Source organism: Anabrus simplex, chromosome 2 (assembly GCF_040414725.1).
Source record: "Anabrus simplex isolate iqAnaSimp1 chromosome 2, ASM4041472v1, whole genome shotgun sequence".
In the NCBI taxonomy this organism is placed as follows: Eukaryota; Metazoa; Arthropoda; class Insecta; order Orthoptera; family Tettigoniidae; genus Anabrus; species Anabrus simplex.
Window position 1 is genome coordinate 384,259,861 of NC_090266.1, and position 6,496 is coordinate 384,266,356.

Below are 6,496 nucleotides of genomic sequence, written 5' to 3' on the forward strand. Positions count from 1 at the left end.
TCTGTCATTGCCATTGTTGCTTCTTGTTATGATTTAGAAATGCAGTCCTATTAGACATATTTCCTCCCCTCATCCTGCTCATTGCTTCAAAAGCAAACCACTTTGAAGTATAAATTTTGTCTGCTCCCGACCCCGACTTTTCTGATTTCTTTGCAATACTCGACTGTACTGGGAGCGGTGGGACGCTAGGTTTTTTCCGGATGCTCTCGCGGGAACAATTATAGATCATACAGAGTTCCTGGAAAATGTCGGCTTTCTTCACTTTATCCCTGCATTCCTTTGAAGAGACATCCCACAAACAAGGAATTTCTATTATATAATTAATTAAGTCCAAAGTAATGTTGCTCCACTCCATTTATGACTATAAATTTTAGTATAGTGCAGAGAGAACAACACACGTGCACGTATCGGTACCAGTACTGTATTTGTAGCTTATAACAAAGAGAATGAGTGTTGCGGAGTGTTGTAAATGTAATCCTACTTCACGAGAAGCACGTCGTTTGCATCGTTTGGCTATCTGTTGACATGGAAACGGAAAGGAAGTTGCCGCAGCTGTGCCAACATCTCACGAACAACGAATTGACTTGACATGTTTTCCACTTGGAGCGGAAAACAAGCCAACATGTTAAAAGTGTTAACCTCAACATACTGAGTGAACATGCAAAGTCAATTGGGAGACACAATCACAATATACATGTCAATTGTAACATGTTAATTTAACATGTTGGTGTTAAATGTTAATCAGTGGAGACCGGCCTTTACCTTTTTAGCTTTAGTATTCCTGCCTGAACGTTCACGGCTACATTTTTCTTTGTTCTCATTTAAAAGCATTGTATCATCATATTAAAACAAGTGTCAACAAAATATCGGCACATTCCTTAAAGGCCGGTCTCCACTGATTGACATTTAACAACAACATGTTAAATGTTGAATACTGTTTCATTTAACATTGTGTCCACACTTAATAAACATGCTAAACTTGACTCTCTTTGTTCATTTATAGGTAGTTCATATCAATTTGTGGTAATACATTTAGGTGGTGTCTGGTATTTTCAAACAAGGACAATGGACTCAGATGAAGAGGATTTGGCCTGTGTTATTGCATTGTTTCTTCTTGTTATGATTTAGAAATGCAGTTCTATTAGCTCAAAATTCAACACTGAAAAGATCCGTTTCTTAAGAAAAGCTTCTTCCTCTTCACTTTTATAAAATTCTACATTCATTTTATTCCAAATTAGCAGTGAAGAGGGGGTTTCTCCTCTGGCTTGGAGTAAAAATTTGCCTCCAAGTCAGATAGATTCTTCCGCCGCCAGTGTAGTGAAGATTTTCAGACACATCGGGTACTCCTAGGGAACATATTAGTTAAAGGGCATAGTTTTTGCCCTGGGAGTCTTCACTATTTGACCCGCTCCCTGCCGAAAAAGGACGGAGTGTTCACAGATCACAGCTATCTGCAGCTTTTATCATTCCAGCTTGGAATTCAAGAGGAGAAACTGGGGCAAATATTAATTTATAGGAAGGGGAGTTAGGGGTTGGAATAACTTACCAAGGGAGACGTTCAATAAATTTCCAATTTCTTTGAAATTATTTAGAAAAAGGCTAGGAAAGCAACAGATAGGGAATCTGCCACCTGGGCGACTGCCCTAAATGCAGATCAATATTGATTGATTGATTGATTGATTGATTGATTGATTGATTGATTGATTGATTGATTGATTGATTGATTGATTGATTGATTGATTGATTGATTGATTGATTGATTGATATACTTCCTCCCCTCATCCTGCTCATTGCTTCAAAAGCAAACCACTTAGTATAAATTTTGTCCGCCCCGCAATACTCAACTGTACTGGGAGCGGAGGGACGCTAGGTTTTTCCCGATGCACTCGCGGGAACAATTATAGATCATACAGAGTTCCTGGAAAATGTCGGCTTTCTTCGCTTTATCCCTGCATTCCCGTGATGAGACATCCCACAAACAAGGCCTTTCTATTATATAATTAATTAAGTCCAAAGTAATGTTGCTCCACTCCATTTATGACTATGAATTTTAGTATAGTGCAGAGAGAACGACACACGTGCGCGTATCGGTACCAGTACTGTATTTGTAGTTTATAACAAAGAGAATGAGTGTTGCGGAGTGTTGTAAATATAATCCTACTTCACGAGGAGCACGTCGTTTGCATCGTTTGGCTATCTGTTGACATGGAAACGGAAAGGAAGTTGCCGAAGTTGTGCCAGCACCTCACGAACAACGAATTGACTTGACATGTTTTCCACTTGGAGCGGAAAACAAGCCAACATGTTAAAAGTGTTAACCTCAACATTCTGAGTGAACATGCAAAGTCAATTGGAAGACAAAGTCACAATATACATGTCAATTGTAACATGTTAAATTTAACATGTTGTTAGGTCTCCACTGATTAACATTTAACACTAACATGTTAAATTTAACATGTTACAATTCAATCAGTCAATACTGATCTGCATTTAGGGCAGTCGCCCAGGTGGCAGATTCCCTATCTGTTGTTTTCCTAGCCTTTTCCTAAATGATTTCAAAGAAATTGGAAATTTATTGAACATCTCCCCTGGTAAGTTATTCCAATCCCTAACTCCCCTTCCTATAAATGAGTATTTGCCCCAGTTTGTCCTCTTGAATTCCAACTTTATCTTCATATTGTGATCTTTCCTACTTTTATAAACGCCACTAAAACTTATTCGTCTACTAATGTCATTCCACGCCATCTCTCCGCTGACAGCTCGGAACATACCACTTAGTCGAGCAGCTCTCCTTCTTTCTCTCAATTCTTCCCAGCCCAAACTTTGCAACATTTTTGTAACGCTACTCTTTTGTCGGAAATCACCCAGAATTGACATGTATAGTGTGATTGTGTGTTCCAATTGACTTCGCATGTTAACTCAGAATGTTGAGGTTAACACGTTTAACATGTTAGCGTGTTTTCCGCTCCAAGTAGAAAACATGTCAAGTCAATTCGTTGTTTGGAGATGTCGGCACAACTTCAGCTGTTTCCATGCCAACAGATAGCCTAAATGACGCAAACGACGCAAACGACGTGCTTCTCGTGAAGTAGGATTATAGTTACAACACTTCGCAACACTCATCCTCTTTGTTATCAGCTACAAATACAGTAGGGGCACGCACGTGCACGTATCTCGTTCTCTCTGCACTATACTAAAATTAATAGTCAGAAATATAGTGGAGCAAGATTACTTCGGACTTAATTAATGATATAATAGAAAGGCCTTGTTTGTGGGATGCCTCGTCAAAGGAATACAGAGATAAAGCGAAGAAAGCGGACTGTTTCCAGGAACTCTAAATTATCTATAATTGTTCCCGCGAGTGCATTGATAAAAACGTAGCGTCCTTCCGCTCGGAGTACAGTCGAGTATTGCAAGAAAATCAGAAGTCGGGTGCGGGAGCAGACAAAATTTATACTTCAAAGTGGTTTGCTTTGGAAGCAATGAGCAAGATGAGGGGAGGAAATAAGTCTAATGAAACTGCATTTCTAATCCATAATAAGAAGCAACAGTGGCAATAACAAAGTGCCAAATCCTCTTCATCTGAGTCCGTTGTCCTTATTTGAAAATACTAGACACGCCTGAATGTATTACCACAAATTGATATGATGAACTACTTAGGGCCTATATATAAACAAAGAAAGTCAAGTTTAACATGTTTATTAAGTGTGGACACAATGCTAAATGAAACAGTATTCAACATTAACATTGAACATGTTGATGGTGTCACCAGTTAACATTTAACACTTTTAACATTTAACATGTTGTTGTTAAATGTTAATCAGTGGAGACCGGCCTTTACTCTTTCAGAACACTCGAAGAACTGATCAATTTGTTTATTGCAGAAGCAATATGTGTTTTAAAGGGAAAGACTGCAGGAATATAAATAAATAGGAAAAGAATCCATAGTATTAGATTTGCTGATGATAATTTCATAGTAGCAGACACTGAGAAGTAATTAAATAGAATATTGACTGTTCTGTGTGATATATTGATACATAATAAACTTAAAACCAATAGTAAAGAAACTAGTAAAGAAACCAATATTCATTTCTGATTAAAGATGCCAGGGAAGTTAATACAAACATAAGAATAGGAAATTCCAATATAGAACAAGTGCATCTTTCTGTTATTTAAGATTCGTGATAACGGAAGACAATAGATGCACCAAGGAAATCAAAAGGGGAGTAGCTCTTTTGCTAAATAGGCCTTTCAAATCAATATAAATATTTTAACAAATAGTCATATAAGTTTAGAAACAAGAAAGTCTTTTCTAAAATCCTGTGTGTGGAGTATACTGCTTTACGGTTGTGGGTGCTGGAATATTGGAGAAACGGAAGGAGTTTTATTGGGAGCAACTGAAATGTGGATTGTGATGTGAATGACGAGGACACGCTGCACTGAAAAAATAGACGAATCGAGGTGTTCTAAGAGAAATCATTGAGCAACGAAGACTGATAAAGATTTTGGAAAAAGGGAAGATAAAACTTGTCGGCCATCTCCTTAGACATAATGACTTCGTAGTAAACGGCTTTGAAGGAAAAAATACTGAGAAAGAAAGTAAGAGGGTTTCCAAGGAAGATATATTTTGAGGATGTGAGGAACTTGATGAGATGTAAAGACTACAAGGAAGAGAAGAGAACAGCAGGATTGAGATGAGAATGGATGCAGCGACAAGGCTTAGCCGTTAGAGAATGATGATGAAATATATATTCCTCTAGTATAATAGTAAACTCATTACCCCATCCCGAATTTGTGAAGTATTTTTCAAGGCACACATCGAATGTAGTGAACTGCATGTTCCATTTGAACCATGTAAAGTGAATCTAATGTAGTCCTCGAGGACGGAAGCTAATAATATTAAACGTTACGCTACGGAGACGGGCACCATCTGTGTAGCAATTTTCTAATATTTGCATTCTTTCTTGTTACTACGAATATGGCTAAATTTGCACTGTCGGCAGCCCTGAGGATGGTTTTTCGTGGCTTCCCATTTCCACACCGGGCACATGTCTGGGCTGTACCGTTATTAAAGCCACGGCCGCTTCCTTTCCACTCCTATCCTTCCCTCTCCCGTCGTCGCCATAAGACCTATCTGTGTGAAGTTGTAAAAAAAAGTTGCTCTCTGTAATATTTATTGTAATGGTTATAGTGTCCGCCATGCCAACTTGCTACGGGTCCGCCGCGTCACCGTATTCGGCCCACCCCCTTACTTCAGCCGCGCCAATCACGTGCAGCACTTTAGTGCTAGGCCAGCCACTCTCGCCTCCGCCCGTTGTCCCGCAGCAGAGGACTACGGAAACGACTGGAAGATTAATCTGGAGTCTTCTATCTCGCGAGGTTCCTGGATACATCTAGCATCCGGATTGTTCTGGAAGGCCCAGAGCAGGTATATAAGGAGAGGAGTAACTTGGAGTCAGTCAGAGGACGAGTTCGACTGCGCTAGCGAGAGGACATACGTGCCTATCGCTCCGCTGTCCCTCTCCTCTCACCGAGACCGTCCAGACTTCGAGAGACTACACTACCTGCCCCAACCGGTTACCGCTTCTCGGTACCTAGGGTTAGATAGGGAATCTGTGGACCAGGGACCCGCTTAACAACGGATAATCCTGCGCCCACTAGTTCGTATTAGAATGTCCCCACACCAAAACACACGGAACCAGGCTCGTAATTCCCAAAAGAGCAATAAATCGCATCGGAAAGAGCAATTTGTCGACGAGCCTGGGACCCTTACAGACACAATCGCCGAGCAACTAGAATGTCCAGAGGAGACCGAGAGGGAAGAGACGCTGTTATCACAGCGCTCTGACCAACCGGCTGGCTCCAAACCTACGGCGGAGAATGAGACCCCCTACGTCTCTACTCGACTGTGGCGACGCTGTACTCACAGCGCCTCAACTTCAACAACACATATCCGTGGCTACAGTTTGAGGGCAGCCCCACAGCAACGGCCACTGGCAGGAATGTTAAGCCAGCCTTTCTTAAGGCTGGCACAGGTAGCCTTGTCACGCGCGGCCCAAACCGGTCACAAACGACCCTAGCTCCGGACACTGACCCCGTAGAGCAGGGAATTAACGTGACAGATAGTGTTTCACTCACGAAACACTACATTCTACACATGACAGGCATACATAGCACTGACACTAACACTAACACCCCCTTGACAGCTAACCGGAGCTTAAGCTCGCACCTACCAGTCCAACCAGTGCCTACCCGCGCGGAACGCTGTATAGCAGAGCCAGCGACCGGCCTGGCGAAACCTGGGGGCGGCGCGCCGACCGGCCTGGTTGCCCAAGGGGCCAAACACAACACGGAGGGCACCTCTCCCCCAATGCAATCCACCCCCTCCTACCTAACCTAGTGGTCGCACTGCCAGACGCCGGGAAAGAGGGACCCAGTCCTGCAGACCCGAGCGAGGAGGCGGCCGCCCAGGGAAGGGAGGTTGGGGAAAAGAACC